A 19,296-nucleotide genomic window follows, 5' to 3' on the forward strand; every position below is an offset into this window, starting at 1 on the left:
CAACTAGCAGGGCTTACCAGGCAATTAGAAATAAAGCAAGTGGCTGCAATACACACACAAGATCAAGAGGAAGTAAGCATTGAAGGAGGTGATTGGGAAGAGGCCAACTATGTGGGAAACCAACAAAGGCAATCATATGATCCACACTCCAACACTTACAACCCAGGATGGAAAAATCACCCAAACTTTGGGTGGGGGAACCAACAAACCCAACCACAAAACCACAAACCTTACAACCACAACCAACATAACAATTCCACATACCAAAACTCCAACCTAAGATCATACCAAGCCACACAAAACACTTACTCCCAACCATCATATCATGGCCAAAATAATCAACCTACCCAACCTAATCCAAACCAATAATTTCAAGATCAATTAAACCGGATAGAAGGAATGCTTGCAACCATGAGTCAAGACATAACCGAATTGAAAGCTTTTAAGGAAGAAGTAAATTCTAACCTGCAAAACCAAGGAGCTGCCATCCAGAAGCTAGAAAATCAAATTTTGTATTTGTCTAAGCAAAACCCTGGGACAAGCGTTTCTCATGCTGCCAAGGCTAATGCAAGGGAAGAATGTAAGGCCATAACCCTCAGAAGTGGAAAGAATCTAAAGGAGATATCAAAGGAAACCACAGAGGATGAAGCAAGGGAACATGTGAGAGACAAGGAACAAGGACAATCTTTTACACCATCCGCAACAAAAGAAAAAGAAAAAGAGGTCCTGAAGCCTTATACACCTAAAGCACCATATCCTCAACGTTTGATGAAAAGTGAAAAGGATGGCCAATTCTCCAGGTTCTTGGAGATTTTCAAGAAGCTTCAAATCAATATTCCGTTTGCTGAGGCAATAGAGCAAATGCCACTCTATGCAAAATTCTTAAAAGAATTAATGACCAAGAAAAGAAGCTGGAGAAACGAGGAAACTGTGTTGTTAACTGAAGAATGCAGTGCCATCATCCAGCACAAATTGCCTCAGAAATTGAAGGATCCAGGCAGTTTCCAAATCCCCTGCATCATAGGAGAAGTCATGGTGGAGAAGGCCTTGTGTGACTTAGGGGCCAGTATCAATTTGATGTCTCTAACAATGATGAGAAGAATGAAGATTGAAGAAGCTAAACCAACAAGAATGGCCCTCCAATTGGCAGATCGAACTTTTAAATTCCCTCATGGGATAGTTGAGGATTTGTTGGTGAAAGTGGGAGATTTTATATTTCCTGCTGATTTTGTGGTGTTAGATATGGAGGAAGAAGCCAAAGCTTCAATAATTCTGGGAAGACCCTTCCTAGCTACTGCTGGAGCCATCATAGATGTACAAAAGGGTGAACTCACTCTTAGACTACATAATGAGAAATTGGTGTTTAATGGAAAAAGCAAGTGGAGAGAATCCGTTGATCATTTTTTGGTATCTATTCATAATTCGTTTTAATTCGCTCCCGGGAATACCGGATAGGGCAAAGCCCTTGAAACTCAATCCTGTTTGTCAAATGCAGGTTTTCGATGGCTCCAGTACGCAAGGTGGTGCGGGAGCAGGTATTGTTTTTCTCTCTCCTAACTAGTAGTGAGACAAGTCATCGCTGAGTATCAGGTAATAGATGCAAAGCAGCAGCCATAGAGAAAAAGAGCCCTAGACTCGATTCGCCGAGTTTGATGAAATAAAAATAGACCAAGTACCTAGAAGAGCCAAAGTTGAGGCTAACACAATGGCACAGCTGGCTTCGACGTTTGAGATTTCCTAATCGGACACAAGAAGGAAACTACCTATCATTTTTCTCTCTTTCTTTGACCTGGCACACTGAACACATACCCAATGAGCTATCCATCAGAATCACTAAGGGAATGCATGAGGGTTGATGTAGTGGACATTGCAGTACAAGAAACTTTTGAGGAAACAATAAAGGAAGTGGCAGAGGAGGAGTTCACCAAGGATATTGAAGTTAGTGATATCAAGGGTGCTGAAACAACCATGCTAAGCATGCCAGAGAGAGTGAAAGAAGAGAAGGAAGCACCAAAACCTGAGCTCAAAGCATTACCCCCTAATCTCAAGTATGCATACTTGGGTAGTGATGAGAGTCACCCTGTTATCATTAGCTCTGCCCTGAGCCAAGAACAGGAAGAAGAATTGATCAAGGTGCTGCAAACTCATCAAGATGCCATTGGATGGACCCTAGCTGATTTGAAGGGGATAAGTTCATCCATATGCATGCATAAAATCTTGTTAGAAGAGGATGCTAGACCCTCCATTCAAGCTCAGAGAAGATTGAATCCCGTCATGAAAGAAGTGGTACAAAAGGAAGTCATGAAGTTATGGCAGGCAGGGGTAATCTACCCCATTTCTGATAGCCCATGGGTTAGTCCCATCCATGTAGTTCCCAAGAAAGGTGGCATAACTGTGGTGCCAAATGAGAAGAACGAACTCATACCCACAAGAACCATCACTGGGTGGAGGATGTGCATAGACTACAGGAAGCTCAATGAAGCCACCAGAAAGGATCATTTCCCACTCCCATTCATGGATCAGATGCTTGAAAGGCTTGCCGGACATGCTTACTATTGCTTCTTGGATGGATATTCAGGCTACAACCAAATAGTAGTTGATCCTAGTGATCAAGAGAAAACATCATTTGTTTGTCCATATGGAGTTTTTGCTTATAGACGCATGCCCTTTGGATTGTGCAATGCACCTGCCACTTTCCAAAGATGCATGCTGTCCATCTTTTCGGACATGATTGAAAAATTTATTGAGGTCTTCATGGACGATTTTTCTGTGTTTGGAGATTCTTTTCCCAGCTGCCTACACCACCTTGCCTTGGTGCTTAAGAGGTGCCAAGAGACTAACCTAGTATTAAACTGGGAAAAATGTCATTTCATGGTCACAGAAGGAATAGTCCTTGGCCACAAAATCTCTAATAGAGGCATGGAGGTGGACAGAGCTAAGGTGGAAATCATTGAAAAACTACCTCCACCAAGTAATGTCAAGGCAATTAGGAGTTTTTTGGGACACGCTGGGTTTTACAGAAGGTTTATTAGAGACTTTTCTAAAATAGCCAAACCTTTGAGTAACTTGCTTGTCTCTGATACACCCTTTGTATTTGATAAAAATTGCATGCTAGCCTATGAACTTTTGAAGCAAAAACTTTCCTCTGCACCTATCATTGCCCCACCGGATTGGAACTTACCTTTTGAACTGATGTGTGATGCATCAGACCTTGCTATTGGGGCAGTGTTAGGACAAAGGAAAGACAATTTGGTACATGTGATTTATTATGCCAGTAAAATCTTGAATGCTAACCAAAGGAATTACACAACCATTGAAAAAGAACTCTTAGCAATAGTCTTTGCATTTGACAAATTTAGATCCTATCTCATTGGATCTAAAGTCATTGTCTTCACTGATCATTCAGCTTTAAAATACTTACTTGCTAAACAAGAATCCAAACCAAGACTTATTAGATGGGTTCTTTTGTTACATGAATTTGACATTGAAATCAAAGACAAGAAGGGTGTAGAGAACAAGGTGGCAGACCATTTATCAAGGATACCATGTGAAGAAGGAAGAGCACAAAGCACACATATAAATGAGTGCTTCCCTGATGAACAACTCATGGTAATTCACAAAGCACCCTGGTTTGCAGACATAGCAAACTTCAAGGCCACTGGGAGTTGGCCGTTGGAATTTAACAAGCATCAAAGGAAGAAATTGGTAAATGATGCCAAATACTTCATCTGGGACGAACCATACTTGTTCAAAAAATGTTCCGATGGCATACTCAGAAGATGCATATCAGAGGAAGAAGGAAGGGAAGTCTTATGGGACTGCCATGGCTCCACTTATGGAGGACATTTTGCAGGAGAAAGAACAGCAGCTAAGGTGTTGCAGTGTGGTTTTTATTGGCCCACTATCTTCAAAGATGCAAAGGAACTAGTGAAGCACTGCCATGAATGCCAGAAAGCGGGGAACCTGCCAAGAAGAAATGAAATGCCACAACAATTCATTCTGGAACTTGAATTGTTTGATGTATGGGGGATAGATTTCATGGGACCTTTTCCCTCCTCATACTCAAATAATTACATTCTTGTGGCAGTAGACTATGTCTCCAAATGGGTTGAAGCAATAGCAACTCCAACCAATGATAATAAGGTAGTCATGAACTTCCTCAGAAAACACATTTTTTGCCGTTTTGGAGTTCCAAGAGCAATCATCAGTGATGGAGGAAGCCACTTCTGCAACAAACCATTAGAGGCATTGCTTCTAAAATATGGAGTCAAACACAAGGTAGCCACACCATACCATCCACAAACAAGTGGGCAAGCCGAAATATCTAACAGAGAACTCAAAAGGATCCTGGAAAAGACTGTGGGAACTTCAAGGAAGGACTGGTCGATTAAGCTAGATGATGCTCTTTGGGCATATAGGACAGCTTTCAGAACACCAATTGGAATGTCTCCCTACCAACTAGTATACAGAAAAGCTTGCCATTTGCCACTGGAGTTGGAGCACAAGGCATACTGGGCCTTGAAACTTTTGAACTTGGACAGCAAAGCTGCTGGAGAAAGAAGGATGTTGCAAATTCAAGAGTTGGAAGAATTCAGAGCTGAAGCTTATGAGAATGCCAAAATTTACAAAGAAAGAGCAAAGAAGAAGCATGACAGCAACATAGCCCCAAGGAAATTTGAAGAAGGACAAAAAGTATTGCTCTGCAATTCTAAGCTGAAGCTATTTCCAGGGAAGCTAAAATCAAGGTGGTCTGGACCATTCCTTGTCACCAAGGTCTCCAAATATGGACAAGTAGAAATCATGGAAGAAAAGTCACAACGAACCTTCATTGTGAATGGTCAAAGACTCAAACATTACTTGGGAGATGTGGAGGAGAAGGACAAGGTTAAATATCACCTCAACTGAGGAAGGTGACCGTCAAGCTAATGACGTTAAAGAAGCGCTTGTTGGGAGGCAACCCAACCTGAGGTAATACCTTTTGCTGTTTCTTTTATTTGTTTCAATAAAAAGGGTGAAGTAGTTCTGTGCATTGCAAAGAAATAAGTTTGGTGTTTCACACCAAACAATGGATTCGTAGATCAATAATTCAAAGGGGAATGTGTGACTCTAAGTTTGGTGTTCCACCATAAAGATCAACTGAACACAACAACCTTTGAATTATGTGAATGAAACAACAATTCTAAGCAGTCACAGAAATGCTTAAAACCCTTAGCAGCAACTTCATTCCAAAGAGAACTCAAGGATCCAAAGAACAGAGAAGTAAGTGGGAGACTAAGTTTGGTGTTCACACACCAACTTAAGACTCAGATACGTACCCACACATAGTTGAGCTAACCACTCAAGTGCTTGAGAAGCAAGCAACTTCATCACTCTTTGTAGGAAAGGAAACAAGGATCTTAAAGCATGAAGCAACAATTAGGAAAAGAAGGAGAAAGCAAATTGTTTCTTGGCAACAAAGAGAAAACAAGGAATTTCACAAGGTGGTATTGTTCCGTGATAATTCTTTAAAAAGGGCAACCAAAAGCATGCTTGTTCTGGTTTAATCTGTGAATGTTGAATCTTTCTGGAATGAGAAGTTTTTAGTATGAGTGTCTGTTTATTGCTTTGAATAAAGTGAATGCCTAGATGTTTGGATATAACTTCACCTTCTTAAACAAGTGCTTGCCATGCTTGTTCTGTTTCCAAAAATAAAAGAAAAGTTTGAACAAAAGTAACTTGGCTCAATTAGTGACAATTCAAGTAGAATTAAGTGGTGGTATGCATGCTTGATTGTTTAAGTCAGATCACTGGACATAGAGTGTAGAATTATCATTTTTTATGTAGAAATTGAAAACTGTCTATGGATCTTGATGAATAAATGTCTTTGGCCATGAAAAAGAAAGAAAAAGAAGAAGAAAAAGCCACTGAAAAAAGGCAACCAAAAAGCAAAAAAATTGAGAAAATAAGCTAGGCACCAATGGTTTGAACTTCTGAGACAAATGCCTGTGGTGTTTACGTATTAAGGATATGCTTGGATGAATAGGTTCTGAGGAGTGTTTCAACACTTGGTAACTTGGGTTAACTAATCCGGGATTATCAACCAAAAGTCCATTATCAAGAGCAACCTAACTACAAAACATTTAGTCACACAAAGAGGTGCTGGGCACCAATGTCTCAAGAAGAAATGTGAACTAAAATGCCTGAAGTGGATATGTGTAGTGCACTGATAAGAAAAAGAAAATGCCAAAGGCTTGTGCAACACATGACACTAAGCAAACAAGGAGCAAAGAAGCTCTAAGAAAAAGAAAAGAAAAACAAAGAAGAGGAAAGTGCCAAGGACATAAGAATAACAAGAGGCCATAGCAGTGTTTGATAGATGCAATGAAAAAGTGATAATCTTACCTGATAAGTATGAAAAAGTGATGCTGCAACTTTCTGCATAAAACCCTTCTGATGAACTTCAAATGCTTGCTAATATAGCCAATGTAATTGCTTTCTGTTTCATACTTTCTTCTCAAATAACTCAGGACTTGCTTAGGGACAAGCAAGTATTAAGTTTGGTGTTGTGATGCCAAAGCATCTTAGGCTAGTTTCACTAGTATTTTTCTGTTAGTTTTAGTGGTTTTATGCATTTTCTTGAGCTTAAAGTAACCAAGAATGGTTAAAAGAAGAACAAAGCAATGAACCATCCAAACAGTATGATTTTGATGCAAATTCCATGAGTTTTTAGTTATATTACTTGAATACTATGAATGGAAGATTTCTCATGAAATTTTGCAAGACTTTGATGCAATTGTTTGGATGATTTCAGGGAAGAAGAGGCTAAGCAAGGAAGCAACAAAATCAATAAAGGAAGCTTGAATATCACATGTGGAGTTTAAGTTCCAGTTTAAGCCTAAACTGGAGCTTAAACGCCAGAATCATGAAGGCTAAGAAATGCTGGAATTGAAGTTTAACCTCCAGTTTAACCTTAAACTGGAGGTTAAACGCCAGAAGTGAGAAGGATACCAAGGGGGCAGTTCCACGTTTAACCTCCAGTTTAACCTTAAACTGGAGGTTAAACGCCAGAAGTGGGAAGTGCACCAGGGAGCCATTCCACGTTTAAGCTCCAGTTTGACCTTAAACTGGAGCTTAAACGTGTTCGACCAAGAACTCTCCTCCAGGGCTGCCTTTCCCCCTTCCACGTTTAAGCTCCAGTTTAACCTTAAACTGGAGCTTAAATGTGTTCGACACCTCCAGGGCTACCTTTCTCAGCTTCCACGTTTAAGCTCCAGTTTAACCTTAAACTGGAGCTTAAACGTGTTCGACCTCCAGGATGGCTTCCTCCTCTTCCACGTTTAAGCTCCAGTTTAACCTTAAACTGGAGCTTAAACGTGTTCGACCTCCAGGGCTGCCCTTCCTATCTCCACGTTTAAGCTTCAGTTTAACCTTAAACTGAAGCTTAAACGTGTTCGACTACATGACTCTCCAGGGCTGCCTTCTTCCATTTCCACGTTTAAGCTTCAGTTTAACCTTAAACTGAAGCTTAAACGTGCTTCTACAAAAGGCTTCACTGGAAGTGTCTGGCGTTTAAGCTGCAGTTTAAGCTTAAACTGCAACTTAAACGCCACTCTTGGAAAAGGTTTCTGGGCCAAAAATATTGCGGTTTAAGTTAGTCTTTAGCACAAACATTAACTTAAACTTACTCTGGCATGAAACCCAATTGAATATCATGGTTTATGGGATTGGGCCTGAAGAATTGATGAGTCTGAAATTTCAATTTGTTGAGTCATGTATTATTATTTGATTATCACTAAGATGGCTCAATGAATGTTACAGAATTTGGATCAGCAGCCTCATCAAGATTATGGATCATAAACCCAAAGCAAAAGGAAAGCAGGGAGAGGCCTCAAAGCCCAAGAAACACAACAGAAGCTCAATATAGAAAGTGTATAAATAGGATAGAATTTAAGTTAGGGAGGACTTTTACCTTCACTTTTAGCTAGTTTTCATATCTTTGTAATTGAATTCAGAGCTATGACTTACTAAACCCCCTTTCATTGGGTTAGGGAGCTCTATTGTAACTCAATGAATCAATAATAGTTTATCTTCTTCTTCAATCTTTTCTCTTGAATTTTGTTAGAAAGCTTCTCGATCTAATTCCATTGGGTAGTTGTCTTGGGAAAGAAACTACCCATAATTGGAATCCTTCGGAACCTTGGGAAAGGAATGGAGGATTCATGCTAGAGAAGCTTTCTCACAGTGAATTGGATTGGGGTTTGGATGGATATTGTGACATGTAATCCTACCAAATTGTGGTTCATGAAACTGTGTGGTATAATCAGTGATCGAGCATCATCTCTTCTTATGAACATTTAAACCAAGGGATTGGGAATTTGTTCATTTTTAGAGAGAATTGGTGAGCCAAGGGATTGGGATCCAATCATATAAGATTGCCAAGCAAAATTCAATGAACGCATTGCTTGAGGAAGAGATAAACATGTTTTGATTCGGAGATCTCAATATCTCCTATAACCCAATGAATCCCCCAATTCTGATTTCCATCTTCTCTTTACATTCTGCAACTCAATTCATGCAATCACCCCCATTCCCTTTTAATTTCAGCAATTTAGTTTCTGCTCTTTAATTCATGCAATTTAAGATTCCGCCATTTCAATTTCTTGTCATTTACTTTTCCCGCCAATTTTACATTCCGCAATTCTCATCTCAATCTTGATTCCGCTCAACTAGAACACACTTCTAATCCGAATTGCTCACTCAACCAATCCTTGTGGGATTCGACCTCACTCTATTGTGAGTTTTTACTTGACGATAACCGGTGCACTTGCCGGAAGGAATTTTGCCGATCGTTGATGCGCATAAACGTGTTATGCTACGATTTAGGAAATTGCACGATCGGCAAAATTCCTTCCGGCAAGTGCACCGGTTATCGTCGTCAAGTAAAGACTCACAATAGAGTGAGGTCGAATCCCACAAGGATTGGTTGAGTGAGCAATTTGGATTAGAAGTGTGTTCTAGTTGAGCGGAATCAAGATTTGAGATGAGAATTACGGAATGTAGAATTGGCGGGAAAAGTAAATGACAAGGAAATTAAATGGCTGAATCTTAAATTGCATGAATTAAAGAGCAGAATGTAAATTGCTGAAATTAAAAGGGAATGAGGATGATTGCAAGAATTGAATTGCAGAATGTAAAGAGAAAGTGGAAATCAGAAATGGGGAATTCATTGGGTTTAGGAGATATTGAAATCTCCGAATCAAAACATGTGTATCTCTTCCTCAACCAATGCATTCATTGAATTTTGCTTGGCAATCTTATATGATTGGATCCCAATTCCTTGGTTCACCAATGCTCTCTAAAAACAAACAAATTCCCAATCCCTTGGTTTAAATGTTCATAAGAAGAGATGATGCTTGATCACTGATTATACCACACAATTTCATGAACCACAATTTGGTAGGATTACATGTCACAATATCCATCCAAACCCCAATCCAATCCACTGTGAGAAAGCTTCTCTAGCATGAATCCTCCATTCCTTTCCCAAGGCTCCGAAGGATTCCAAGTATGAGTAGTTTCTTTCCCAAGACAACTACTCAATGGAATTAGATCGAGAAGCTTTCTAACAAAATTCAAGAGAAAAGATTGAAGAAGAAGATAAACTATTATTGATTCATTGAATTACAATAGAGCTCCATAACCCAATGAAAGGGGGTTTAGTGAATCATAGCTCTGAATTCAATTACAAAGAAAAGGAAAACTAGCTAAAAGTGAAAGTAAAGGTCCTCTCTAACTTCACTTCTATCCTATTTATACACTTTCTATATTGAGCTTCAGTTGTGCTTCTTGGGCTTTGAGGCCTTTCCTTGCTTTCCTTTTGCCTTGGGTTTATGATCCATAATCTTGATGAGGTTGTTGATCCAAATCCTGTAACATTTATTGAGCCAACTTAGTGATAATCAAATAATGACACATGACTCAATAAATTGAGATTTCAAACTCATCAATCCTTCAGGCCCAATCCCATAAACCATGATATTCAATTGGGTTTCATACCAAAGTAAGTTTAAGTTAATATTTGTGCTCAAAGACTAACTTAAATCACAATATTTTTGTCCCAGAAACCTTTTTCAAGAGTGGCGTTTAAGTTGTAGTTTAAGCTTAAACTGCAGCTTAAACGCCAGACACTTCCAGTGAGGCCTTTTGTAGAAGCACGTTTAAGCTTCAGTTTAGGTTAAACTGAAGCTTAAACGTGGAAATGGAAGAAGGTAGCCCTGGAGAGTCATTTAGTCGAACACGTTTAAGCTTCAGTTTAAGGTTAAACTGAAGCTTAAACGTGGAGATAGGAAGGGCAGCCCTGGAGGTCGAACACGTTTAACCTCCAGTTTGAGGTCAAACTGGAGGTTAAACATGGAAAAGGGTGGAGGCATACTGGAGGTCGAACACGTTTAACCTCCAGTTTGAGGTCAAACTGGAGGTTAAACGTGGAAGCTTAGAATGGTGGCCCTGGAGGTGTCGAACACGTTTAACCTCCAGTTTGGGGTCAAACTGGAGGTTAAACGTGGAGATGGAGAGAGCAACCCTGGAGTAGAAAAGCTATCGAACACGTTTAAGCTCCAGTTTGAGTCAAACTGGAGCTTAAACGTGGAATGGCTCCCTGGTACTCTTCCTGGTTCTGGCGTTTAACCTCCAGTTTGAGGTCAAACTGGAGGTTAAACGTGGAACTCCTCCCTGGGTGGCATACTCATTCTGGCGTTTAACCTCCAGTTTGAGGTCAAACTGGAGGTTAAACGTGGAATGCTCCTTAAGTGAGGCTTTTCATTCTGGCGTTTAACCTCCAGTTTGAGGTCAAACTGGAGGTTAAACTTCAATCCCAGCATTTCTTATCCTTCATGATTTTGGCGTTTAAGCTCCAGTTTAGGCTTAAACTGGAACTTAAACTCCACATGTGATATTCAAGCTTCCTTTATTGATTTTGTTGCTTCCTTGCTTAGCCTCTTCTTCCCTGAAATCATCCAAACAATTGCATCAAAGTCTTGCAAAATTTCATGAGAAATCTTTCATTCATAGCATTTAAGTAATATAACTAAAACTCATGGAATTTGCATCAAAATCATATTGTTTGGATGGTTCATTACTTTGTTCTTCATTTAACCATTTTTGGTTACTTTAAGCTCAAGAAAATGCATAAAACAACTAAAACTAACAGAAAAATGCTAGTGAAACTAGCCTATGATGCCTTGGCATCACAACACCAAACTTAATACTTGCTTGTCCCTAAGCAAGTCCTGAGTTATTTGAGAAGAAAGTATGAAACAGAAAGCAATTATATTGGCTATATTAGCAAGCATTTGAAGTTCATCAGAAGGGTTTTATGCAGAAAGTTGCAGCATCACTTTTTCATACTTATCAGGTAGGATTATCACTTTTTCATTGCATCCATCAAAAATTGCTATGTCCTCTTGTTATTCTTATGTCTTTGGCACTTTTCTCTTCTTTGTTTTTCTTTCTTTTTCTTAGAGCTTCTTTTGCTCCTTGTTTGCTTAGTGTCATGTGTTGCACAAGCCTTTGGCATTTTCTTTTTCTTATCAGTGCACTACACATATCCACTTTAGGCATTTTAGTTCACATTTCTTCTTGAGACATTGGTGCTCAGCACCTCTTTGTGTGACTAAATGTTTTGTATTTAGGTTGCTCTTGATAATGGACTTTTGGTTGATAATCCCGGGTTAGTTAACCCAAGTTACCAAGTGTTGAAACACTCCTCAGAACCTATTCATCCAAGCATATCCTTAATACATAAACACCACAGGCATTTGTCTCAGAAGTTCAAACCATTGGTACCTAGCTTATTTTCTCAATTTTTTTTTTTGTTTTTTGGTTGCCTTTTTCCGTGGCTTTTTCTTTTTCTTTTTCTTTCTTTTTCATGGCCAAAGACATTTATTCATCAAGATCCATAGACAATTTTTACTTTCTACATAAAAAATGATAATTCTACACTCTAATTTTAGTGATCTGACTAAACAATCAAGCATGCATACCACCACTTAATTCTACTTGATTTGTCACTAATTTAGCCAAGTTACTTTTGTTCAAACTTTTCTTTTATTTTTGGAAACAGAACAAGCATGGCACGCACTTGTTTAAGAAGGTGAAGTTATATCCAAACATCTAGGCATTCACTTTATTCAAAGCAATTAACAAAAAAACTACACATTCCAGAAAGATTCAACATTTACAGTTTAAACCAGAACACGCATGCTTTTGTTTGCCCTTTTTAAAGAATTATCAAGGAACAATACCACCTTGTGAAATTCCTTGTTTTCTCTTTGTTGTCAGGAAACACTTTGATTTCTCCTTCTTCTTCCTAAATGTTGCTTCATGCTTTAAGGTTCTTGTTTCCTTTCCTGCAAAGAGTAATGAAGTTGCTTGCTCCTCAAGCACTTGAGTGGTTAGCTCAACAATGTGTGGGTAAGTATCGGATTCTTAAGTTGGTGTGTGAACACCAAACTTAGTCTCCCACTTACTTCTCTCTGTTCTTTGAATCCTTGAGTTATCTTGGAACGATGTTGCTACTAAGGGTTTTAAGCATTTCTGTGACTGCTTAGAATTGTTGTTCCTTTCATATAATTCAAAGGTTGTTGTGTTCAGTTGATCTTTATGGTGGAACACCAAACTTAGAGTCACACATTCCCCTTTGACTTATTGATCCATGAATTCATTGTTTGGTGTGAAACACCAAACTTAATTCTTTGCAATGCACAGAAACTACTTTACCCTTTTTATTGAAACAAATAAAAGAAACAGCAAAAAGGTATTACCTCAGGTTGGGTTGCCTCCCAACAAGCGCTTGTTTAACGTCATTAGCTTGACGGTCAGCTTCCTCAGTTGAGGTGATATTTAACTTTGTCCTTCTCCTCCACATCTCCCAAGTAATGTTTGAGTCTTTGACCGTTAACAATGAAGGTTCGTTGTGACTTTTCTTCCATGATTTCTACTTGTCCATAATTGGAGACCTTGGTGACAAGGAACGGTCCAGACCACCTTGATTTTAGCTTCCCTGGAAATAGCTTCAGCCTAGAATTGTAGAGCAAAACTTTTTGCCCTTCTTCAAATTTCCTTGGGGCTATGTTGCTGTCATGCTTCTTCTTTGCTCTTTCTTTGTAAATTTTGGCATTCTCATAAGCTTCTGCTCTGAATTCTTCCAACTCTTGAATCTGCAACATCCTTCTTTCTCCAGCGGCTTTGTTGTCCAAGTTCAGAAGTTTCAAGGCCCAGTATGCCTTGTGCTCCAACTCCAGTGGCAGATGGCAAGCTTTTCCATATACTAGTTGGTAAGGAGACATTCCAATTGGTGTTTTGAAAGCTGTCCTATATGCCCAAAGAGCATCATCTAGCTTAATCGACCAGTCCTTTCTTGAAGTTCCCACAGTTTTTTCCAGGATTCTTTTGAGTTCTCTGTTAGATATTTCGGCTTGCCCACTTGTCTGTGGATGGTATGGTGTGGCTACCCTGTGTTTGACTCCATATTTTAGGAGCAATGCCTCTAATGGTTTGTTGCAAAAGTGGCTTCCTCCATCACTGATGATTGCTCTTGGAACCCCAAAACGGCAAAAAATGTGTTTTCTGAGGAAGTTCATGACTACCTTATTATCATTGGTTGGAGTTGCTATTGCTTCAACCCATTTGGAGACATAATCTACTGCCACAAGAATGTAATTATTTGAGTATGAGGAGGGAAATGGTCCCATGAAATCTATCCCCCATACATCAAACAATTCAAGTTCCAGAATGAATTGTTGTGGCATTTCATTTCTTCTTGGCAGGTTCCCAGCTTTCTGGCATTCATGGCAGTGCTTCACTAATTCTTTTGCATCTTTGAAGATAGTAGGCCAATAAAAACCACACTGCAACACCTTAGCTGCTGTTCTTTCCCCTGCAAAGTGCCCTCCATAAGTGGAGCCATGGCAGTCCCATAAAACTTCCCTTCCTTCTTCCTCGGATATGCATCTTCTGAGTATGCCATCGGAACATTTTTTGAACAAGTATGGTTCGTCCCAGATGAAGTATTTGGCATCATTTACCAATTTCTTCCTTTGATGTTTGTTAAATTCCAAAGGTAAACTCCCAGTGGCCTTGAAGTTTGCTATGTCTGCAAACCAGGGTGCTTTGTGAATTATCATGAGTTGTTCATCAGGAAAGCACTCATTTACATGTGTGCTTTGTGTGCTTCCTTCTTCACATGGTATCCTTGATAAATGATCTGCCACCTTGTTCTCTACACCCTTCTTGTCTTTGATTTCAATGTCAAATTCCTGCAACAAAAGAACCCATCTAATAAGTCTCGGTTTAGATTCTTGTTTGGCAAGTAAATATTTTAAAGCTGAATGATCAGTGAAGACAATGACTTTAGATCCAATGAGATAAGATCTAAATTTTTCAAATGCAAAGACTATTGCCAAGAGTTCTTTTTCAGTGGTTGTGTAATTCCTTTGGTTAGCATTCAAGACTTTACTGGCATAATAAATCACATGTACCAAATTGTCTTTCCTTTGTCCTAACACTGCCCCAATAGCAAGGTCTGATGCATCACACATCAGTTCAAACGGTAAGTTCCAATCAGGTGGGGCAATGATAGGTGCAGAGGAAAGTTTTTGTTTCAAAAGTTCATAGGCTAGCATGCAATTTTTATCAAATACAAAGGGTGTATCAGAGACAAGCAAGTTACTCAAAGGTTTGGCTATTTTAGAAAAGTCTCTAATAAACCTTCTGTAAAAACCAGCGTGTCCCAAAAAGCTCCTAACTGCCTTGACATTATTTGGTGGAGGTAGTTTTTCAATGATTTCCACCTTAGCTCTGTCCACCTCCATGCCTCTATTAGAGATTTTGTGGCCAAGGACTATTCCTTCTGTGACCATGAAATGACACTTTTCCCAGTTTAATACTAGGTTAGTCTCTTGGCACCTCTTAAGCACCAAGGCAAGGTGGTGTAGGCAGCTGGGAAAAGAATCCCCAAACACAGAAAAATCGTCCATGAAGACCTCAATAAATTTTTCAATCATGTCCGAAAAGATGGACAGCATGCATCTTTGGAAAGTGGCAAGTGCATTGCATAATCCAAAGGGCATGCGTCTATAAGCAAAAACTCCATATGGACAAACAAATGATGTTTTCTCTTGATCACTAGGATCAACTACTATTTGGTTGTAGCCTGAATATCCATCCAAGAAGCAATAGTAAGCATGTCCGGCAAGCCTTTCAAGCATCTGATCCATGAATGGGAGTAGGAAATGATCTTTTCTGGTGGCTTCATTGAGCTTCCTGTAGTCTATGCACATCCTCCACCCAGTAACGGTTCTTGTGGGTATGAGTTCGTTCTTCTCATTTGGCACCACAGTTATGCCACCTTTCTTGGGAACTACATGGATGGGACTAACCCATGGGCTATCAGAAATGGGGTAGATTACCCCTGCCTGCCATAACTTCCTCACTTCCTTTTGTACCACTTCTTTCATGACGGGATTCAATCTTCTCTGAGCTTGAATGGAGGGTCTAGCATCTTCTTCTAACAAGATTTTATGCATGCATATGGATGAACTTATCCCCTTCAAATCAGCTAGGGTCCATCCAATGGCATCTTGATGAGTTTGCAGCACCTTGATCAATTCTTCTTCTTGTTCTTGGCTCAAGGCCGAGCTAATGATAACAGGGTGTCTCTCATCACTACCCAAGTATGCATACTTGAGATTAGGGGGCAATGCTTTGAGCTCAGGTTTTGGTGCTTCCTTTTCTTCTTTCACTTTCTCTGGCCTGCTTAGCATGGTTGTGTCAGCACCCTTGATATCACTAATTCAATATCCTTGGTGAACTCCTCCTCTGCCACTTCCTTTATTGTTTCCTCAAAAGTTTCTTGTACTGCAATGTCCACTACATCAACCCTCATGCATTCCCTTAGTGATTCTGATGGATAGCTCATTGCCTTGAATACATTAAACACCAATTTCTCATCATGGAGTCTAAGAGTGAGTTCACCCTTTTGTACATCTATGATGGCTCCAGCAGTAGCTAGGAAGGGTCTTCCCAGAATTATTGAAGCCTTGGCTTCTTCCTCCATATCTAACACCACAAAATCAGCAGGAAATATAAATTCTCCCACTTTCACCAACAAATCCTCAACTATCCCATGAGGGAATTTAAAAGTTCGATCTGCCAATTGGAGGGCCATTCTTGTTGGTTTGGCTTCTTCAATCTTCATTCTTCTCATCATTGTTAGCGACATCAAATTGATGCTGGCCCCTAAATCACACAAGGCCTTCTCCACCATGACTTCTCCTATAATACAGGGGATTTGGAAACTGCCTGGGTCCTTCAATTTCTGAGGCAATTTGTGCTGAATGATGGCATTGCATTCTTCAGTTAACAACACAGTTTCCTCATTTCTCCAGCTTCTCTTCTTGGTCATCAATTCCTTTAAGAATTTTGCATAGAGTGGCATTTGCTCTATTGCCTCAGCAAAGGGAATGTTGATTTGAAGCTTCTTGAAAATCTCCAAGAACCTGGAGAATTGGCCATCCTTTTCACTTTTCATCAAACGTTGAGGATAAGGTGCTTTAGGTGTGTAAGGCTTCAAGACCTCTTTTTCTTTTTCTTTTGTTGCAAACGGTGTAACAGATTGTCCTTGTTCTTTGTCTTTCACATTTTCCTTTGCTTCATCCTCTGTGGTTTCCCTTGAAATCTCCTTTAGATTCTTTCCACTTCTGAGGGTTATGGCCTTACATTCCTCCCTTGCAATAGCCTTGGCAGCATGAGAACCGCTTGTCCCAGGGGCTTGCTTAGTCAAATACAAAATTTGATTTTCTAGCTTCTGGATGGCAGCTCCTTGGTTTTGCAAGTTAGAATTTACTTCTTCCTTAAAAGCTTTCAATTCAATTATGTCTTGGCTCATGGTTGCAAGCATTCCTTCTATCCGGTTTAATTGATCTTGAAATTGTTGGTTCGGATTAGGTTGGGTATGTTGATTATTCTGGCCATGATATGATGGTTGGGGGTAAGTGTTTTGTGTGGCTTGGTATGATCTTTGGTTGGAGTTTTGGTATGTGGAATTGTTATGTTGGTTGTGGTTGTAAGGTTTGTGGTTTTGTGGTTGGGTTTGTTGGTTTCCCCACCCAAAGTTTGGGTGGTTTCTCCAGCCTGGGTTGTAAGTGTTGGAATGTGGATCATATGATTGCCTTTGTTGGTTTCCCACATAGTTAACCTCATCCCAATCACCTCCTTCAATGCCTCTTCCTCTTGATCTTGTGTGTGTATTGCAGCCACTTGCTTTGTTTCTAATTGCCTGGTAAGCTCTGCTAGTTGCTTGGCAAACACCTTGTTTTGGGCTAGAATTGTATCAACCTGGTTCAGCTCCATGACTCCCTTAGTGTTGTGCCTTTCTGATGCATAGTAGTACTCATTCTCAGCCACTGTCTCGATCACTTCAATGGCTTCTTCCACAGTCTTTTTCTTGTTCAATGAACCTTCTGATGAATGGTCTACAGCCTTCCTTGATTCATAAGAGAGCCCATCATAGAAGATGTGCAATTGCACCCAATCATGGAACATGTTTGGTGGGCATTTCCTTGTCAAGTCCTTGAATCTCTCCCATGCCTCGTAGAGAGTTTCACCATCTTGTTGTCTAAAAGTCTGAACCTCAGATCGAAGCCTATTGACCTTTTGTGGAGGGTAGAAACATGCCAGGAACTTGCTTTCCACCTCATCCCATGTTGTCAGACTCCCCCTTGGGAATGATTCCAGCCACTTAGCTGCTTTGTCCCTAAGTGAAAATGGGAACAAAAGCAGTTTATAGGCATCTTCCTGGACTCCATTGGACTTCACAGTGTCACAAATTCTCAGGAATTTTGTGAGATGTTGGTTTGGGTCTTCATTAGCACCTCCTCCAAAAGAACAATGATTCTCCACAAGTGATATTAGCTGTGGCTTGAGCTCAAAATTGTTGGCCTGAATGGGTGGTTTCTGGATGCTACTACCACAATTCCCAGAGGTTGGGTTTATGTATGAACTAAGAACCCTCCTCTCAGGAATGGCATTGTTTCCATCAGCTCTCTCATGGTTGTGAACTTCTCTATCCATGTTGAGATCTAGAGCTTCCTCAAAATTGTCCTCAGATTCTCCTTCAGATTCCTCTTCTCCCACTACTCTCTTCCCTCTTGCTTCCCTTCTAAGTCTATGAAGGGTCCTCTCTGGTTCGGTATATGGAGGAGTTGATGTCTCTCCTCTCCTACCTGTCATACAAGAACACAGCTCAAACACAAACAAGTGAAATACTCTTGGTTAATGGAAGAGTATGGTTAGATCAATTGAGGAATTAATTCAAACAGTTAGTGAGTAAGTGAGTTAGTTGCATGAATTTAAAGGCATAAAGAAGGAAAGCATGTAACCAAGTGCAGAAATTAAAATTCAACAAGTGTCTAGAACAGAATTAACAAAGCAAGAGAAAATTGCTCAATCTAGTTAGCTTCCAATTTGAGAATTGTCAATCGAAACCAATCCCCGGCAACGGCGCCATAAACTTGATGCGCATAAACGTGTTATGCTACGATTTAGGAAATTGCACGATCGGCAAAATTCCTTCCGGCAAGTGCACCGGTTATCGTCGTCAAGTAAAAACTCACAATAGAGTGAGGTCGAATCCCACAAGGATTGGTTGAGTGAGCAATTCGGATTAGAAGTGTGTTCTAGTTGAGCGGAATCAAGATTTGAGATGAGAATTGCGGAATGTAGAATTGGCGGGAAAAGTAAATGACAAGGAAATTAAATGGCTGAATCTTAAATTGCATGAATTAAAGAGCAGAATGTAAATTGCTGAAATTAAAAGGGAATGGGGATGATTGCAAGAATTGAATTGCAGAATGTAAAGAGAAAGTGGAAATCAGAAATGGGGAATTCATTGGGTTTAGGAGATATTGAAATCTCCGAATCAAAACATGTGTATCTCTTCCTCAACCAATGCATTCATTGAATTTTGCTTGGCAATCTTATATGATTGGATCCCAATTCCTTGGTTCACCAATGCTCTCTAAAAACAAACAAATTCCCAATCCCTTGGTTTAAATGTTCATAAGAAGAGATGATGCTTGATCACTGATTATACCACACAATTTCATGAACCACAATTTGGTAGGATTACATGTCACAATATCCATCCAAACCCCAATCCAATCCACTGTGAGAAAGCTTCTCTAGCATGAATCCTCCATTCCTTTCCCAAGGCTCCGAAGGATTCCAAGTATGAGTAGTTTCTTTCCCAAGACAACTACT

General features: G+C 39.8%; 1 non-coding gene across 1 annotated transcript; it reads left to right on the forward strand.

The window, feature by feature from the left end:
* Positions 1–17,578: 17,578 nt before the first annotated feature.
* LOC112768229 (small nucleolar RNA R71) lies at positions 17,579–17,682 on the forward strand. The gene has a single exon (XR_003185665.1). It is a non-coding gene; the product is annotated as a small nucleolar RNA R71 (small nucleolar RNA).
* The last annotated feature ends 1,614 nt before the right edge of the window (positions 17,683–19,296 follow it).

This window comes from Arachis hypogaea, chromosome 17 (genome assembly GCF_003086295.3).
Source record: "Arachis hypogaea cultivar Tifrunner chromosome 17, arahy.Tifrunner.gnm2.J5K5, whole genome shotgun sequence".
Taxonomy (NCBI): Eukaryota; Viridiplantae; Streptophyta; class Magnoliopsida; order Fabales; family Fabaceae; genus Arachis; species Arachis hypogaea.